This window comes from Engystomops pustulosus, chromosome 2, assembly GCF_040894005.1.
Source record: "Engystomops pustulosus chromosome 2, aEngPut4.maternal, whole genome shotgun sequence".
Classification (NCBI taxonomy): domain Eukaryota; kingdom Metazoa; phylum Chordata; class Amphibia; order Anura; family Leptodactylidae; genus Engystomops; species Engystomops pustulosus.
Genome location: NC_092412.1, coordinates 128,332,327 through 128,352,175, shown reverse-complemented (window position 1 = coordinate 128,352,175; position 19,849 = coordinate 128,332,327).

Below are 19,849 nucleotides of genomic sequence, written 5' to 3'. Positions count from 1 at the left end.
CCTTTGGTGAAGCTTTCTGAATGCTTTACTATAGTCCCAGATTGCAATGATCAGCTGTAGGGTGTCTGTAATGAAGCTTTATTGATAATCCTTGGTCCCATTACAGCAAAAAATGTTTAAACTCCAATTGTCACTGGAGCCAAAAATTTTTTTGGCTGTATTTACAATTATAAAATATACAGTTTCGACTTACATACAAATTCAACTTAAGAACAAACCTCCGGACCCTATCTTGTACGTAACCCGGGGACTGCCTGTACAAAGTACAGAAAATGAAACATATACAGAGACATTTTATACATGTTAAACATCAATATATGTACGCTAGGTCAATTTTGGAGTTCATACCGTGAGGATACCTAGAATTGAGAGCAAGAATCCAGAAAGCTTCCCTTCTTAGGAGGACTTTCCTCCAGTTTCCTCCTCTAAGTGGTCGATTAACATGTTCAATGCCAAAGAAGCAAAAGCTGGAAAGATTTTTGTTGTGCATGTCTATAAAGTATTTAGCAGCTCCTGAGGCACTGGAGTCGCCGTTTTTAATACTCGTAAGATGCTGAGTAGAGATGAGCGAACGAGCATTAGCGTACTCGAAACTGCTCGTTGCTCGGACGAGTATTTCGCCAGCTCGAGAAAATGGCATTTCCCGCCGTTTTGATTTTTGGCGGCCAGAAACAGAGCCAATCACAAGCCAGGAGACTCTACACTCCACCCAGCATGACGTGGTACCCTTACACGACGATAGCAGTGGTTGGCTGGCCTGATCAGGTGACCCTGGAATAGACTAGCCCCTGCCCGCACTGCTCGGATCATTCTCTGTCTGGATGCCGTTAGGGAGAGAGTTGCTGCTGCTGCAGGGATAGCGTTAGGGTGTTATATTAGCTTACTGTTATGCAGGAGTGAGTCTACAAGAACCCAACAGCCCTTGTTAGGGCTACAATAGCGTTATATATTTTTTTTTTTTTGTTTGCTTGTGGCTGGGCTTGCTGGCACTAGTAGTGCAGCTAATACCATATTGTGAGGAATTTGCAGGGAGACTTGCGACCGTTGTGTTTAGCTCTTAGTGACACACATATCCACCTCAAACACCGAAGTGGGACAATTTATTAGGGGATTGATTTGAATTAGGCACAGTCTGCTGATTTATTTTTTTTTTACGTTTATTTTTTTTTATAACTCAAAGTCATCTGGCATAGCAGTGTGCTTTCAGTGCAGGCTAGAAAATAGCCATAGGAGAACCCAAACGGCTTACTTAGGCCTACAATAGTGTTATATTTTATTTTATTTTTTTTGTTTGCTTGTGGCTGGGCTTGCTGGCACTAGTAGTGCAGCTAGTACCATATTGTGAGGAATTTGCAGGGAGACTTGCGACCGCTGTGTTTAGCTCTTAGTGACACACATATCCACCTCAAACACCGAAGTGGGACAATTTATTAGGGGTTTGATTTGAATTAGGCACAGTCTGCTGATTTTTTTTTTCTTTTTACGTTTATTTTTTTTTATAACTCAAAGTCATCAGGCACAAAATCCAGTTGTGTGCTGTCAGTGTAGGTTAGAAACTAGCCATAGCAATAGGATAGCATCGTTTTGTTTAAAAAATAAAAAAAAAACACAAAAAACAAAAAAATTTTACAGTTTACACTTTAATTTTGAAAATGTTTAACCTAAGGGCTAGGGGTAGAGGACGAGGGCGTGGACGTGGGCTTCCAACTACTGCAGGGGTCAGAGGCCGTGGTCCTGGGCGGGGTGAGACACCACCTGCCGATGAGGGAGCAGGGGAACGCCGCAGAGCTACACTCCCTAGGTTCATGTCTCAAGTTACTGGGACTCGTGGTAGAGCACTGTTGAGGCCAGAACAGTGCAAACAGGTGATGTCGTGGATTGCGGACAATGCTTCTAGCCAGTTGTCCACCAGTCAGTCTTCCACGCAGTTTGAACCGGCATACTCTGAGGAACTGTTTTCTGGACCCTTCCCAGAGTCACAAACCACTTGTCCGGTTGCTTCTGAGCTCTTTTCCGATGCCCAGCTTTTCCACCGGTCGCAGTCTGTGGGTGATGATGACATTATTGACGTAGTGGAAGAAGTGTGTAAAGAGGTGTCGGACGATGAGGAGACATGGTTGTCAGACAGTGGTGAAGTTGTTGTCAGGGCAGGAAGTCCGAGGGGGCAACAGACTGAGGGATCGGAGGATGATGAGGTGACAGACCCAAGCTGGGTTGATAGGCCGGGTGAACACAGTGCTTTTGAGACGGAGGCGAGTCCTATACCAGAACAGGTTGGAAGAGGCAGTGGTGGGGCCAGACGGAGAGGCAGGGCCAGAGCTGGTGCATCAGCGCCAAATGTTTCACGTAGTCAAGCTCCCGTGGCGAGGGCTAGATTTTCAGAAGTCTGGAGGTTCTTTAAAGAAACACCGGATGACCGACGGACTGTGGTGTGCAACCTGTGCCAAACCAGGATCAGCAGGGGTTCCACCACTACTAGCTTAACTACCACCAGTATGCGCAGGCATATGAATGCTAAACACCCCACTCAATGGCACCAAGCCCATTCACCTCCGGCCGGGCACACCACTGCTCCTTCCCCTGTGTCATCTGCTAGTCAGCCCCCTGCCCAGGACCCCGGCCCAAACACCTCCTGTGCGAAACCCCATCTTCGCCTCCACGATCCTCCACAGCATCCACCAGCATTCAGCTCTCCATACCCCAGACGCTGGAGCTCAAAAGGAAGTATAGTGCAACCCACCCACATGCCCAAGCCCTCAACGTCCACATCTCCAGATTACTTAGCCTGGAGATGCTGCCCTATAGGCTGGTAGAGACCACGGCCTTTCACAACCTACTTTTCCCGATGTGCTGTCCCAGCCCTTCACCAGCACGTTTCAGACAACACCATCCGTGCCCTGACCAACGCCGTTTCTGACAAGGTCCACCTGACCACGGACACATGGACGAGTGCTGCCAGGCAGGGTCACTATATATCGCTGACGGCACATTGGGTTAACTTGGTGGAGGCTGGGACCGAGTCTGACCCTGCGACTGGTCGTATACTGCCGACGCCGAGGATTGCGGGGCCTACCTCGGTCCAGGTCTCTCAGGCCTACTATGCCTCCTCCTCCTCCCACCCCTCCTCCTCCTCCGAATTACCATCCGTGGGCATGGCGCCATCAGTCGGCAGCTCTAGGCACAGCAGCAGTGCCGTCGCTAAGCGACAGAAGGCGGTGCTCAAACTGCTGAGCCTAGGTGATAAAAGGCACACCGCCCAAGAGCTATTACAGGGCATCACGGTGCAGACTGATCTGTGGCTGGCACCGCTGAACCTGAAGCCAGGCATGGTTGTGTGTGACAACGGCCGTAACCTAGTGGGGGCTCTGCAACTCGGCAGACTGACACCATACCTGGCCCATGTGTTAAATCTCATAGTTCAGCGGTTCCTCAAGACATACCCCAATCTGTCTGATTTGCTCAGGAAGGTGCGCCGCATCTGTGCTCATTTCAGGAAGTCCAGCACAGATGCTGCCACTCTCAGGGCAGCGCAGCGCTGCATCCAACTGCCCGCTCACCGACTGTTGTGCAACGTGCCTACGAGGTGGAATTCAACATTCACCATGTTATCCAGAGTTTACCAGCAGTGCAGAGCGATTGTAGAATGCCAGATGTCAACTTCCACCAGAACTGGTAGTCAGGTCAGTCAGCTTCCTCAAGTCTACAATGAGGAGTGGATGTGGATGTCTGATATCTGTCAGGTGCTGAGTCAACACAGATGGTCAGTGGCGAAGCCGCCATCATCAGCCTCACCATCCCGCTGCTTGGCCTGTTGAAAAACTCTCTGGTCAGCATGAAGTCGGAAGCTTTGTGCTTGTCACAAGAGACGGGGGAAGAAGATTCCCTTGTTGATAGCCAAAGCACCCTCAGGTCTGTCTCTCGGAGGAGGTGGAGGAGGATGAGGAGGAAGAGGAGGAGAATGTTGGCGAGACCATTGTTCAGTCCTTCACGGTTCAGCGTGTGTGGGCAGAAGAAGAGGAGTTGGAGGAGTTGGAGGAGGAGGAAATGGAGAGTCAGGCCAGTGAGGGGAGTGAATTCTTGCGCATATGGCAGATTTCATGCTAGGCTGCTTATCCCGTGACCCTCGCGTTCAAAGAATTTATTCCAGCACCGATTACTGGGTATTCACTCTCCTGGACCCACGGTACAAGCTAAATCTTTCCACTCTCATCCCTGGAAAGGAAAGGAGTGTGAGAATGCATGAATACTAGCAGGCCCTGGTGCACAAGCTGAAACAGTATTTCCCTTGTGACAGCGCTAGCGGCAGAGGGCGTACTTCTGCGGGACAAGTAGTGAGGGAGAGTAGGCGAGCAGGCAGTTTGTCCACCACTGGCAGGGGTACGCTTTGAGAATTTTGTAACCAAACTGAATTGCAATAACCTGGGCCTGCATTTTACGTCGGAAATACAGGATCACAAAATAGCGTTTCTGGATTTAGAGATCAGCAAAACCGCTGAGGGGCAAATAGCAACAACAGTATATAGAAAAACAACTGCCACAAATAATTTATTAAAATGGGATAGTTGTCACCCGTACCCCCTAAAAAAGGGAATCCCAAATGGACAGTTCCTTCATATGAGAAGGAACTGCAGCGGTTTTAGAGTATTTAGAAAAGAATCCAGAGAACTGCATGACCGTTTTGTACGACGGGGATTCCCACCTGACATTCTGCACAAAGCATACCACGAAGCGTGCACGGTGGATAGAGGTTCCCTACTCACACCGAAAACAAAAGATGGCAACATCGAACAATTAACACGAATCATTGGCACATACGATGGTAACAACAAAGAGATTAGAGGAATCATCAGTAACTTTTGGGATATCCTGCTACACGATAAGGAGATAGCTAAAATAATCCCTCCTGACCCAGCAATTACCTACAGAAGAGGGAGAAATTTGAAGGACCTGCTGGTCCATAGCTATCTACCCCCATCCAAACCGGAGGGAACATGGCTGGATAGAAGACCGAAAGGAACGTTCCGCTGTGGACACTGTTCAGCATGCAAATCTATAACATCCTGCAAACAGGTGACAAGTGCGTCCACAGCAGAGCTATGAGATACGGGACTTCATAAACTGCTCCACGGTTGGAGTAGTTTATTTAGCCACCTGTACATGTCCCAAAGATTATGTGGGGAAGACTTTCCGGCAATTTAAGAAAGGATCCAGGAACATTTGCTGGACATTAAGGACAACAAGGATACCCCGATAGCGAAGCATATGGGGCGATACCATCAGAGTAACGTGAAAGAAATATCATTCAGAGGCATAGAAGTGGTAAGACCACCTGTAAGAGGGGGAGACTGGGACAGAACAATCGTTAGGAAGGAGGCCCAGTGGACCTTTAAAATCAACTCTTTAAAACCACATGGAATCAACGATTTCATATCCTATCCTAGTTTTATTGAATGACATACAGGGGGCAATTCTGGGATTATAATGCCCTCCCTTCAGAACCCCTTCTCTATCTGGAAAGGAATGCTCCGGTCACCTCACATATTGACATAGTGGATTCCCCATTGACGTATGGCCATCAAGACTTAATTAGCTATTGCTATCTTGTTGGGTGCTCACTAAGATCATGTTAGAGCATCGCGAATACGCCTCTAAGTATATTTGAGCAACATTCATTAGACTACCAGTTTGTTCCTGCAACAAAAGCACTGGAAGCAGTGCTGTTCCATGAAATAAGAAAAATTACCTCAGATCTGACTTAAAGTCCTAATAAGTAGCCGACTGGCAGGGTGATACAGGTTGGTCACAACATCGCCTTGAGAAGTAACAATTGACATGCTCAAATGTTATGTTGTTGTAATGAATTGAGCAGGCACAGAATGAATCGAGCTGGCACAGGGAGACCAGTTTGTGAGCTAAGGTTTTCGTAAATAATGCAAAGCAAATGGAACCCGGTGATAATATAAGAGAACCCGGTAATACTATAAGAGAACCCAACAACACATGCCCAGGATTTATGTGCCTACGCCTCAATGTACAAAATAGAATGGACTGAGAGTGGAATAGACCCTCCACCAATCACGGTGGGCATTTGAATTAGGGTAAACCGCGTGGGACTAGCACCTCGTACACACTGATGGAGGTCCGAACGGAGATATCCAATCTCAATCCACGTAAACACTTTTTAGAATATTGGCCAGAAACACAGGATATAGGATGGAGGCAGACCAGTTACTCCACCAATCCTGTAGAATGTGGAAGGGAGAGATCTATACTTTAGGGATTGGGACTTAGTACACGTTGCAATCAAAGACATTGCCCGATAGATGTGACATATGTGGACCCTAGAAACGACACGAACACTGCGGAAAACAGCAGACCTGCCGGGTTAGGGATTTCACGCATAGTCGCATCTGAACATACTAGGACTGCTAATACTGATTGCACATACTTACCTAATCCTGATCACAAAACAGCATATTGTATACATACCTTCTGCCAGCAGTACAGTACGGAACAGGCAGGGGGCGGTCCCCTTCTCCACATAGACAACACCCACTGGGCGCTGATTGGTCAAGCCAGCCTGACTCAAACAATGCGTCATGGATGATGCACTGCCAGTTCATTGGCTACTCAGGGCGGCTCGCCGGCTGTGACGAGCCCATGATCTGAGTTAAAAGGAGGCAGACGTGGCGTGCGCCGCGGCTAACAACATGCCGGGCGTGCACACAGCACATTCGTCTGCATAATTTATACCCTAGTTTTTCGTGCCTCTCCTTAAAGACCCCTGATGAGTTCTGGCAAAACGAAACGCGCTGGATCCTAGGGTCAATTCAGTATGAATGGCGGTGATAGGGCTAAATCGTAGCTTCTATTGATTAGCCTAACAGTTAGGATCTTTTATCATTTACCGATATTATTTCAGCGCTTCTTGCGCATCTGTTTACATTCCCCTCACCCGCCATAACCCAAACTTATAAGAACACTACAACATTTGATCTTATACAAAAGGTTCTTAGAAGTGCTGTTTGGGGAGTAGCCGAGAGACAGGGGCTTGGATAGGCGAAAGCTCACCTGGCAGCGGACCGCCAGCTCCATCCCAAGATCCAACTAACATAGTTTTAACTGCAGCACCTTTAATCTACTACTAGTTCACTGCCTCCATACATCGTCCCCTTATCAAACGAGCTGTGTCAGGCAGAATTTTGGGTTGTTTTCATGGCTTCCACATCAAACTTGTTAACTTTGTCGCCACCCTGCTGTGTTATCCACAAAATATACTGGCAAACTTTTATCATTTACCGATATTATTTCAGCGCTTCTTGCGCATCTGTTTACATTCCCCTCACCCGCCATAACCCAAACTTATAAGAACACTACTACACTTGATCTTATACAAAAGGTTCTTAGAAGTGCTGTTTGGGGAGGAGCCGAGAGACAGGGGCTTGGACAGGCGAAAGCTTGCCTGGCAGCGGACCGCCAGCTCCATCCCAAGATCCAGCTAACATAGTTTTAACTGCAGCACCTTTAATCTACTACTACTACCTTACTGCCTCCATACATGGTCCCCTTATCAAACGAGCTGTGTCAGGCAGAATTTTCGGGTGTTTCACCAGATACATAATGGAACTCGGCCCATCTGTCGCCACCATGCTGGAGACCTGAAGTTGCAGTCATAGCAGCACAATATGGATGCCCCATACTGTCGCTCTTAATCATGGAACCATTTACGAAAAAACAATTAAAAATAGAACCGCTATGCTATTCCATTATTCCTAGGTGAAATATTCAAACGACCCGCCTGCTTTGAAAATTATAATTTTTTCAAAGTAAACGCTTCTGGCCCCCAGGCCCATTTTGGGTGGGGAGGAGCCGAGAGACAGGGGCTTGGACAGGCGAAAGCTCACCTGGCAGCGGACCGCCAGCTCCATCCCAAGATTAGGCAGCCTCAGAGGCATCCATGCATACTGCCCCTGCTGTGTCCTGTCTATTTTGCCTCCACAATCCTCCACAGCGTCCACCAATGTCTCCATGCGCAACTTTCAACTCTCTATACCCCAGACGCTGGAGCACGAGAGGATATACAGCACATCATCCCCTTATCAAACGAGCTGTGTCAGGCAGAATTTTCAGGTGTTTCACCAGATACATAATGGAACTTGGCCCATCTGTCACCGCCATGCTGGAGACCTGAAGTTGCAATCATAGCAGTGCAATATGGATGCCCCATACTGTCGCTCTTAATCATGGAACCATTTATGAAAAAACAATTAAAAATAGAACCACTATGCTATTCCATTATTCCTAGGTGAAATATTCAAACGACCCCGCCTGCTTTGAAAATTATAATTTTTTCAAAGTAAACGCTTCTGGCCTCCAGGCCCATTTTGGGTGGGGAGGCGCCGAGAGACAGGGGCTTGGACAGGCGAAAGCTCGCCTGGCAGCGGACCGCCAGCTCCATCCCAAGATTAGGCAGTCTCAGAGGCATCCATGCATACTGCCCCTGCTGTTTCCTGTCCATTTTGCCTCCACGATCCTCCACAGCGTCCACCAATGTCTCCATGCACAACTTTCAACTCTCTATACCCCAGACGGTGGAGCACGAGAGGATATACAGCACATCATCCCCTTATCAAACGAGCTGTGTCAGGCAGAATTTTCAGGTGTTTCACCAGATACATAATGGAACTCGGCCCATCTGTCGCCGCCATGCTGGAGACCTGAAGTTTCAATCATAGAAGCAATATGGATGTCCCATACTGTCACTCTTAATCATGGAAGTCGTCTCCATGGCTGCCTCCACATGTCATCCCCTTATCAAACGAGCTGTGTCAGGCTCATTTTTCGGGTGTTTCACCAGATACGTTATTTAACTTGGTCACTATGTCGCCACCATGCTGTGTTATCGACTAAATATACCGTCAACCTTTTGTTGACATAGGAAATCATTTCAGTGCTTCTTGCTCACCTCCTTTGGTTCCTCTTTGCCACCCATTGGTTTGAAGCCTGAGTCCATTTAGGGTATGTCGCCATGCCACTCTCTAGCCTGCCGCTGCTGCCGCTGCCTCTGCATGCCGTCCCCTATAGTGTCAGGGTCAATTATTGGATGTTTTAGATGCTATCTAGCCTCATTCGGTCACTCTGCCATGGCCATGCTGTTGCCCATAATTTTGGCATAATGGTGCGATTAAGCAGCCTCAGAGGCATCCATGCATGCTGCCCCTGCTGTTTCCTGTCCATTTCTGTGGTGTTTCCAACATTTTCTGAGGTTTCCAGGTGTTTGGCCAAGCTTCCCTGTGCAGACCCTTGGCCCCCTTGAAAAATGCTCGAGTCTCCCATTGACTTCAATGGGGTTCGTTATTCGAGACGAGCACTCGAGCATCGGGAAAAGTTTGTCTCGAATAACGAGCACCCGAGCATTTTAGTGCTCGCTTATCTCTAGTCACAATGCAAAGAAACAAATTGCTTTTGGATTGCAGGAATTGAAAAATAGAAAGGCAAGCATTGAGAAGGGACTTCTCCTTAGTTGTCTGCCACCTTAAAAATCTCCATATAAAGTATATATTAAGTCCCTAATAACACAACTGCTTTTATACAAACATTACGGTTAGCAACCCTAAAGAGAATTTTAATACAGCTGACAGCTTCATTGGATGTTTTAAAATAAGCAAGAACCTAAGCTCACTTATTGGCCTATACCAGTGCTGTGGCTCCTATCACTGTATTTGAATACTGAGAGTGTACATGTAACATCATGTCCAAGCACATCATCACTGCAATCATTCACTGACTTCTACCTACTGAACAAGTAGTGACAGGTTGCATTGATCACTGCAGCTCCGGATCACTGCAACTCCCTCAGGTTGCGTCCACACGTTCTTCAGTTTTTCAGATGCAGTTTTTGATGCCCAAACCAGGAGTGGAGTAAAAAAATAGAGTAGGACCAGCACTTTTTAATGATAAGCCCTCACCCGTTATGATCCACACCTGCTTTTGGCTTCAGAAGCTGCATCTGAAAAACTTAACGTGTGGCTGCACCCTCAGGGCATGTTCACACGATGTGCTGTGTCAAGTTTTTTGATGCATTCAAAAGGCTTTAGCCTTGATCACCTGCTGAGGTTACATTGCATTTCCACTGCATTTGCTAAAACACAATGGGGCAGATTTACTTACCTGGTTCATTTGTGATCCAGCGGCGCGTTCTATGCGGTGGATTCGGGTCCGGACGGGATTTATTAAGGCAGTTCCTCTGACGTCCACCAGGTGGCGCTGCTGCCGCATTTTTTTTTTTAAATGCGGCGGGTTTTCCGAATCCGTCGGGTCTTCATTCGGCCATGCCCCCTGATTTCCGTCGCGTGCATGCCAGCGCCGATGCGCCACAATCCGATCACGTGCGCCCAAATCCCGGGGAAATTCAGGGGAAATTGGCGCAAATCGGAAATAATCGGGTAACACGTCGGCAAAACACGAATCAGGCCCTTAGTAAATGACCCCCAATGTAACCTCAGCATGTGATCAAGGCTGAAGCCTTTGAATGCATCAAAAATGCATCAAAAACGTGACACAACACATCGTGGTAATGTGCCCTCAAGGTATGCAATTGATATAACAACTAGGGGGCCATTTATCTTTAGTCAGGTCATTTGTGCATGTCTTTTTTTGCTTTTTCTATTTTTTGTACTTGTTTCATTTATCTGTGTCTGTTGGTTTTTTTGTTCCTTTTTTTAAAAAAAAGTCACACAAAAGTCTTCTGCAACCCCCGTCTAAACTTTTGCCCACCACTGTTTGGAATTAAGTTTATTTACACCAAAATTTTGCCATTTTACACCCACATCTGAATTTTACAAATATGTCAGGCACAACACTTAAAAAAATTCTTGCATGTCTAGCTTTGCTAGGTGAGTAGAAATTTTGGTGCAAATACACCAAATATAAGAGAAAAAAGAGAAAAGCCTAAGATAAATGACCCCCACAAATGTAATTTTTATAATCACAGCATTATCAAGATACGTTCATGCTGTTATTTAGAGTATCATAAACTAACATACATACAAACATGACATGAACAAAAAAAAGCTATGCTTTACAGATTTTTCTATTCATATTGAATGGATTTTTCAGTTGCAAGAATTTATAGGTGTACAGACATACTCTTTGTAAGGAAAATAATTTGTTTGCTGCACAATGTAGGGAGATTTTATACTGTTCCTAAAATGATGTGTAGGACTCATTTTATATATTATTAATTGTACCATATGGTTTAGTCATTCTTGCTACCTTCTACCATGGCTATCAAAATACACTGTCCCAGTACTGTCTAGAGGTTCAGTAATTGGCTTATTAAAGAAATGATTGATGAACTGAAAGCCAGCGGTAACCACAGATTGCAACTCAGATTCTCACTGAGAAAGAAACTAGAGAAAGAAAAAAGAGCCATCCAGACAGTAGAGGCCATCTGCACAGAAAAGTCATGTATTTATGGTTTAAATTAGTGTCTCTTACATAGTTGTTGACATGGGATATAGTGTTGTATGATGAAATCCCCACCCCTCCGCCACACCAGTTATATCAATCTTTGGCGTACAATCTTTGGCGTTACATACAAGATAGGGTCTGTAGGTTTGTTCTTAAGTTGAGTTTGTATGTAAGTCGGAACCGTATACTTTATTATTGTAACCGCAGTCAAAATTTTTTTGGTCTCTGTGACAATTGGATTTTAAAAATGTTGGATAGTCATAAGAACCAGGATTAACAATAAATGTTAGATACAGGCATCATTGATAACTGTTACAGCTGTTTATTGTAGCCTAGGACTAAAGTACAGTAAATTACCAAAATCCAGAGGTCCGTTTGTAACTAGGGGTCGTATGTAAGTCAGGTGTTCTTAAATAGGGGACCGCCTGTATATATTTATTTCAAATAAGAATTTTATTGAATGGCAGCCAACAATTTCAGAATCTGTATATTTATATCTGTGAATTTTAATTAGTCAGTTAAAGGCAGCTGGGTGCATTATGTACAGAATGGTCTGTGTACAGGTGGTCCCCTACTTAAGAACACCCAACTTACAGACAACCCCTAGTTACAAACGGACCTCTGTATATTTGTTATTTACTGTACTTTAGCCTTAGGTTACAATAAACAGCTACAACAGTTATCAAAGGTGTCTGTAATGAAGCTTTACTGTTAATTCTGGTTCTGATGATAATCCAACATTTTTAAAATCCAATTGTCACAGAGACCAAAAAAAGTTTGGCTGGAGCTACAATTATAAAATATACAGTTCCGACTTACATACAAATTCAACTTAAGAACAAACCTACAGAACCTATATTGTACGTAACCCGGGACTGTCTGTATTATGTTTGTGATTTGCATTGTGAATCTGTTTATGGAACGTGCTCTTAAAGCTCTCTTTAGGCAGGCCTTTTACACTCACTAACTGCATGAAATTTCAGCTCTCTCTTTACTAACCCATCCTGTGTCCTCCTCCTGTCTCCTCTGCAGTCCCATTGACCCTGGACTTTGTATATAAGATGGCGACTGATGTCTGGTTCAAGCAGCAGCATCTTTATTTAATAAATTATTTTACATTGTTTCCTTATAAACAAAGGCTGAACCATTATACAAGCTCTTATACCTCCTGTGTCAAACCCTCATCCTCATAGACTATAAACTCTTGTGAGCAGGGCCCTCACTCCTATTGTTCCATATGACTGTTTATACTCGGTAATGGCTTATTTTCTTTGTATATGTCCACTATGAGTTGTAAAGCGCCATGGAATATGATGGCTCTAAATAAATAAAGATTATTATTATATTATTAAAAGCTAAAGAGAAATACAATTTCTAAAATCTACTACAAGTACAAACACATGGCTTCAATTCAGGATTATGATTTGAATTGTTACTTAGATTTAGTTGGTTCACAAATATTAATAGTGACAAAAGAAGTCACTTAAGGACACAGCCTAAAATGGGCTTCAGGATATTCAGTAAACAGACCTTTTTTTAAAAAAAATTTTCCTGCTTAACCCCTTAACACCGAAACAACTTTTCACCTTCCTGACATGACATGTTTTCTTGTGACACTTTGTAATCCATGTTAGCTGAAAAATTTGGGTGGTATGTTTTGCAGTTTATTTATGATAAAAACAATATTTGGTGAAAATTTGGAAAAATTCTCGATTTTCAAAATTCTAAATGTTGCTGCCCATGCTCAGTGTGTTAAAGCAAGGTCTTGCCCAGAAGAAGCCACGCAGCCCTGGGGCACTGGCAGACCCTGAGGCTGCCAACGGAGCAGCGAACCTCACCGCTAAGCGCTGCAGTGGGGTCCGATTTTGTGCAGAAGACTCTTGCATGTAAGGGGTTTATGCCTGCAATCGTAGAAAACTCCAATCGCGAGTGCTAGGAATGGGTGCCAGTTGTAACATACAGCTGGCACCCTCAGGTTCTGGTACCGACTCTGTTCTAGAGCCGATGCCAGATGCATGATGTAATAGTACTGCATGATGCAGGAACACCCCCCCCCCCTCCGTGCAGTACTATTATGTCAAATGTCGGAAGGGGTTAAATTCCTGAAATTCCTATATTTTTTTATATACTCGAGTATAAGCCGAGTGGGTAGTTTTTAACACAAGAATGTGCTGAAAAACTTGGCTTATACTCGAGTATATACGGTATGTTTAGTTTTTAAATGTGTTGTTATTATTTACTATTTTTAGGCCCATAGGGTGTTTGCTTTGTAATAAATAAAGATAACATTAAAAAATGTAAGACAATCTTTAAATATTCCTAAAAATTGTGTTATAAATACTTTGTTACAAAATAGGTAATTTTCTAGCAACACATTCCCTTTAACCTCTTATCACTGACACTAGTTTTCAGCTCAATGACCAGACTCGATTTTTCAAATCTGACATGTCTCACGATAATTGGTTATAACTTCGGAACGCTTTAACATATCCGGGTGATTTTGAGTATGTTTTCTCGTGACACATTGTACTTCATGTTAGTTATAAAATTTAAGTGATACGTTTTGCGATTCGTTCTGAAAAAAAGTGAAAATTTGGCAAAAGTTTGTAAAAATTCTTCATTTTCCAAGTTTGAAATGTTCTGCTTTCCAGATAGGAAGTAAAACTACCCAAAAAGCTTGATAAATTACATTTACGGAATGTCTGCTTTATGTTGGGATGATATTTTATACGTCCTCTCACTTTTCTAGGATGTTATGAGGTGCAGAACTTTAGGTGCGATTTTTCTCATTTTCATGAAAATTGCCAAAACTCACATTTTGAGGGAAAACTCAGCTTCCAAGTGACTTTGTAAGGCCTAAATAATAGTAAAACCCCATAAATTATCCCACTATAGAAACTTCACCCCTCAACGTATGTAAAACAACTTCTATTAAGTCCATTGACCCTTTAAGTGTTTCACATGGGTTAAAACAATATGGACCTGCGATTTAGAAACTATGGAATTTTTTTGGAAAATACATTCATTTAGGCCAAACTGACAGTTTCAGAATAAATTAAATGATGAAACGCACTGCAACGTTTGATGCCCAATTCCTCCAGAGTGTACTGATACCACATATGTGGTAGTAAACTTCTGTACAGGCGCACGGCCAAGTATAGAATGAATGGAGGCGCCATTCACTGCAGATTTGTATTGTCACATTGTACTACCTATACATTTTTATTTTTTTTGGTAATGCAAACATACGAGGGCTTATTTTTTACGGAATGAGATACAATGTATAGGTAATTCATTTAGGGGGGTCTATAGCTTATTCATGAGATTTTATTAACTATTTCAAGGGGGACACAAACAAAATAATCAATTTTTATTTTGGATTTTTAGAAAGGCGTCGCGTCAGAAGAAGTACCCTTAATGACCGACGTAGAATCCCGATAGGGCAGTCATTAAGGGGTTAAAGGAGTTTCTCAGTAATTACTATTAATAGCCTATGCTCAGACCATCGTTAGTACCCTTGTACCAATCAACTGTTGGGTGCCGAACAATGTATCAATAGCTGGAAATGATGGGAACTGTCCTGGAAAAGCTTTCCAATGGAAATCATCATGATAAACCAGGGGCACCTACTCATAGATCTAGGCACAGTAACTGTAGTACTGTAATCATCTTATATTTGTTAAGCATGGCCTCTTTTCTTCTAAAATCAACAATTTTGGTAATGAGACAGAAGGGCTGTGAGAGCATTATCAGAACCCCTCTGTGCTGTAGATTCACAGACTTTTATAGCGTGCAAGGAGCAAATCCCCCTGCCACCTAGTTCTGTAACTTCGTCAGTTGTAGTGAGATTACAGAAGGCTGAGGACGAAGTGAAGTGCTGAGTAATCAGAGTGATGGGATAGACAGTAGACAGACCTTTAAAGCTATAGCACAGAGGGTCACTGATAATCATAAGCTGTGTGGGGCTTACTTGCAAGAGCCTACAATCTATTAGGACGAAGAGGGTTAATTCTTTATTCTTATTAGGGAATGAAATAAGAACAACTTAAAGGAAATCTACCATCAGGATCAAGGATTGTAAACCAAACACACTTACATGCTGGTGTTTGTCTCATCTGACAGGATCCTCTCTTCTTTTAGCTCCTTTTGCCCTTGATTTTCCAAGAAAAGACTTTACAGGCTATGCAAATGAGCCTCAGAGGCTCCAGTCTCAATTAACAACTGTGAAGACCTGAGCCCCTGAGGCTAATTTGCTCATTTGCAAAATAACAGAAGGGAGAGGGAGCACACAGCATGGGCTAGTAAAATCAGAGCTGATGTTTCATGCATTTAGGGAATTTGATAGACTTGTGTAAAGAGATGGGTTTTAAGAGCATGTTTGAAGCTTTGGAGATTGGGTATAAGTCCAGGGTATGACATTCCAGAAAATTGGTGCAGCTCAGGAGAAGTCTTGGAGACCTGAGTGGAAGGTTCAAATTGAGGACAATATCTAGTCTAGGATTCTTGTCAGATGGAAAAGCACACCTTGTGGAATAGACTGAGATGAGAGAGGAGAGGTAGGGAGGTGTAGAACTTTACAGAGCTTTGTGGATGAGGGGGGTTATTTCAAACTGTATTTGGAGAGGCATCCAGTTCAGTAACTGACACGGACTGGTGTAATCTGAAAGACACGGACTGTTTGGTCTGAAAGACAAGTCTGGCTGCTTCCCCCCAGAGCCCTTCTGGCTCATTAGCATAATTTTAAAAGTTGTAGGAGAAGGAAGGAGGCCATAGATAATAACTATAAAGATTACCACAGTCACTGTGCCTGGATCTATGAGCAAGTGTCCCTGGTTTATCATGCTTAAATTTAATGGTAGATTTCCTTTACTGAGAATTAATAGGCTAATAGCTTTCTGATGGTGGGATAGAAAACCTGATGAGTTTTTGCTCTTATAATTGTAATATATAGTTCTATGGTTGCGGCTAAGCAGCTTTTGTTGTTGATAGCTTAGTTTGTATGCAGCTTTTATTTATTTTTTATTTTAAAGCTGACTTGCCTAGCTGACAGATATCATCTGTTTTAGTCTGTTTTCCATGCAAAGAATCATTACCTGCCACATAAAAGAAAGGCAGCATTTTAATAACGCATGTGAGAAATAATGTATTCTGTATGTATCTGAAGGATTTCTGTGGAAATACAAGCAAGTAACACAGTAAAAACATTAAATGACATCAATGCTACTATCTTACTAGCATGAAAGTAAAAATTTAACAAATGTATTAAAAAAAAGCAACTTTGAACTACTAGTTCATGAAATGTACCACATGGTGAGCACTCTTAGGAGGGTTGCACTTACCAAAGCCATAGAGAAACATTGTAGACACTATGTCAGTTTTATATTGTGTACGTGGCTTTACTATAAGTAGATGATGAATAAAATATGTTGCATTTTTTACTGCTATTTGTACCATACCCTCCATCATTTTGTCATAGTAGCTCCTAGCAATGAATTTTGAGTGTATAATTTGCAGGTCACTCTGACATTGGACTCATTGCACATTTTCACTGTTTTCTACCTGAATTTTTATTATTTTTCCATTATTTTAGTTTTATTTTCCTAAATACAGTTTTTGACAACAATGACATTTAATATATACCATTAAGCAACACAATAAAATGTAAAAATTTTTATTCTTGCTCTGCCCCTACTATCATGTCTTTAGAAGTAGTTCTGCCCAACATGACTGCTGGGAAGATGGTAATGCAATACTTTGTGATAGTATCACACGAGCAATCTACTGTGGGGCTGCCAGTCATGTAAGATGGATTGTGGGGGGGTGTAGCAGTATACCATATAAAGTACAAGCCTTCATACACAGCTATACAACATGTATACAGTCAGTGCCAAAAAAGGAGTTTCCATGTGTTTCCATGAGTTTCTGTGTACATCGACCTGACTTTGGGCATGGTCTGTAGATGTATGTAGACATTTGTATTGTTTTTGTAGTCAATGTAACATTCATTCACAAATATATCGTATTTAGTGATGATGAGCAGACCCCAACTGCAAAGGGCTGCTGTTCGGATCTGGGTCCGTGTTTGGGACAAAGCAACAAGCTGTTTGATTGACTGCTCAGCAAAGTGAGGCTGGAGGAAAGTGAGCATAATTTTATGAGCAAAATAAATTTAAAGAATTTGGTTCAAAGCTTAAGGGAAGGACCTCCGAGGTAGTATTCTCTGGAATATTACCCGTGCCGTGTATGTCTGTATGTCAGAAGATGCTTAAAAGCGATTGTGAATGAGACAGTAGTCAATGAAGAGTGTGAGGAGGCCGAAACGTTGTGGGTTCAGATTCAAAGCCAGTAGAACTTTGAGAAAATTATTTGTGGTGTAATTTATCATAGTTTGTACGGTTGGAAAAAGACACATGTCCATCAAGTTCAGATAAGGAACTGAGAAAATAGAGGGTCACCAATATAACAACAGATGGAGCAAGCTGTAAAGGAGCGGGCAGTAGTGATTTGTGCAGGGGAGACATTTCATCAACTTGCTGCAGGATAATTTTATGGTTCAGCTTGTAGAAGATCCCACAAGAGGTGATACTTTGTTGGACTTTGTGATTTCTAACAATGCGGAAATTGTCCAAAATGTCACTGTCCGGAAAACCCTTGGGAACAGCGACCATAACATAATTATTTTCAACTTAAAATGTAAAAAACAAAAACGTAGTGGTGGGGGGGGGGGCAAATTGGAAACATTAAATTGTTTTAATTTCAGGGCTGCACTACAGGATATAGACTGGGATCAGATCACATGATGATACTAATGTTAAATTAGAGATCTTGAAATCTATACTGGGTCATTATACTTCTAAATTTATTCCAATAGGTAACAAATATTGAAAGGCTAGATTACACCCCATTAAAGGGCAATTAATGATAAAAAGAGGGGATTCAAAAAATATAAATCTGAGGCATTGAATTATTACAAGATGCTTACTAAGTTCTGTAAGAAGGGAATATAATCAGCCAAGTTACAAAATGAAAGACAGGTGGCCAAAGATAGCAAAAAAAAAATCCTAAGAAATATTTTAAGTATATCATTGCAAAAATGGGTCAGAACAGGTTGGACCCCTATGTTCTGAAAATGGGGTTTTGGTGACTGGAGACCAAGAGAGGGCAAAGATACAAAATGTTTTTTTGGCTCCATACAATAGAAGGAAGACAGTCTGGCGTGGATGGTGCCAGTGTGCGTCATGCATCCTGTAATATACTAGACTGGATGAATGTAGACATGATCCAATCTAAGCTCAATAAAAGTTTTTTTGGCCTATAAGACGCACTTATTTTCCACAGAAAATGGGGAAAAACAGTGGTGCGTCTTATAGTCCGCATGTAGATGACATCTCAGCCTTCCACTGCAGGAGGGAATGGAGGACGGCACCTGGCTTCGCTCTGTCAGCTAATGCAGAGCGCAGGGTACAACCAAGAACCACAACAAAAAAGCAAAAAGGGGTAGGAGGGTCTCAGTTATGAGGAACGATTTAAAAAAACTAGATATATTTAGTCTGGAAAAGAGATGACTAAGAGGGGACATGATTAATCTATTTAAATATATGAATGGTCCATACAAAAAATATGGTAGAAAGTTGTCAGGTTAAATCATATCAAAAGACAAGGGGTCATTGTCTCCGTCCGTCTCCGTTGGGGTATGGCCCATGAAGCCGGTGCTGCAGGGAGAAGAAATGATCTTTCAATGCCAGCAAAAAGTGCCTCTGGTTCAAATAGGGATTAGGGTGTGAAACTTGTACTGGTAGGCCACATGGAATTAGTGAATTACATGGCAGACAGTGCCTCAACAAGGATTATCTTCACAATGCAGTTGCAGTTGGAAATGTACAGCCCTCCACCTCAACCCCCTTCAAAGTAGCAAAATGTTTCAACCACAAGTCATGGAGCAGTCACTCATGCAGGACGTGGATGGATTGTGTGGCCCATCCACCTGCCACTGCCCCAGTAGCAGAGATAGAGTTGAAAGATTCCCAACAACTTTTATTGGAGGATGAGGGAGTAAACAGTGGACCATCAGAAGAGACCTATCATGAAGATGATTTATCCAGAACGGAATCATATCCTTATAAGGAGACCATATCTAATGGTGCTACACACATGAAAAAAAACGCATGAGAACAGAGAACAAACAGGAGGACTAATGTATCTAAAATGACAAAGGTTGCCACCTGGGGCAAATAATCTATACAATAGTCCCCATGGACATAGCAAAGAAATGAATGAAAGAAAATGAAAGTCCCACTGGTAATCCAGATGGAACGTATAATGCAAGCTGCTGCATACAAGACTGGAGACCACAAAATTACCAAAGTGAAGGAAAGAT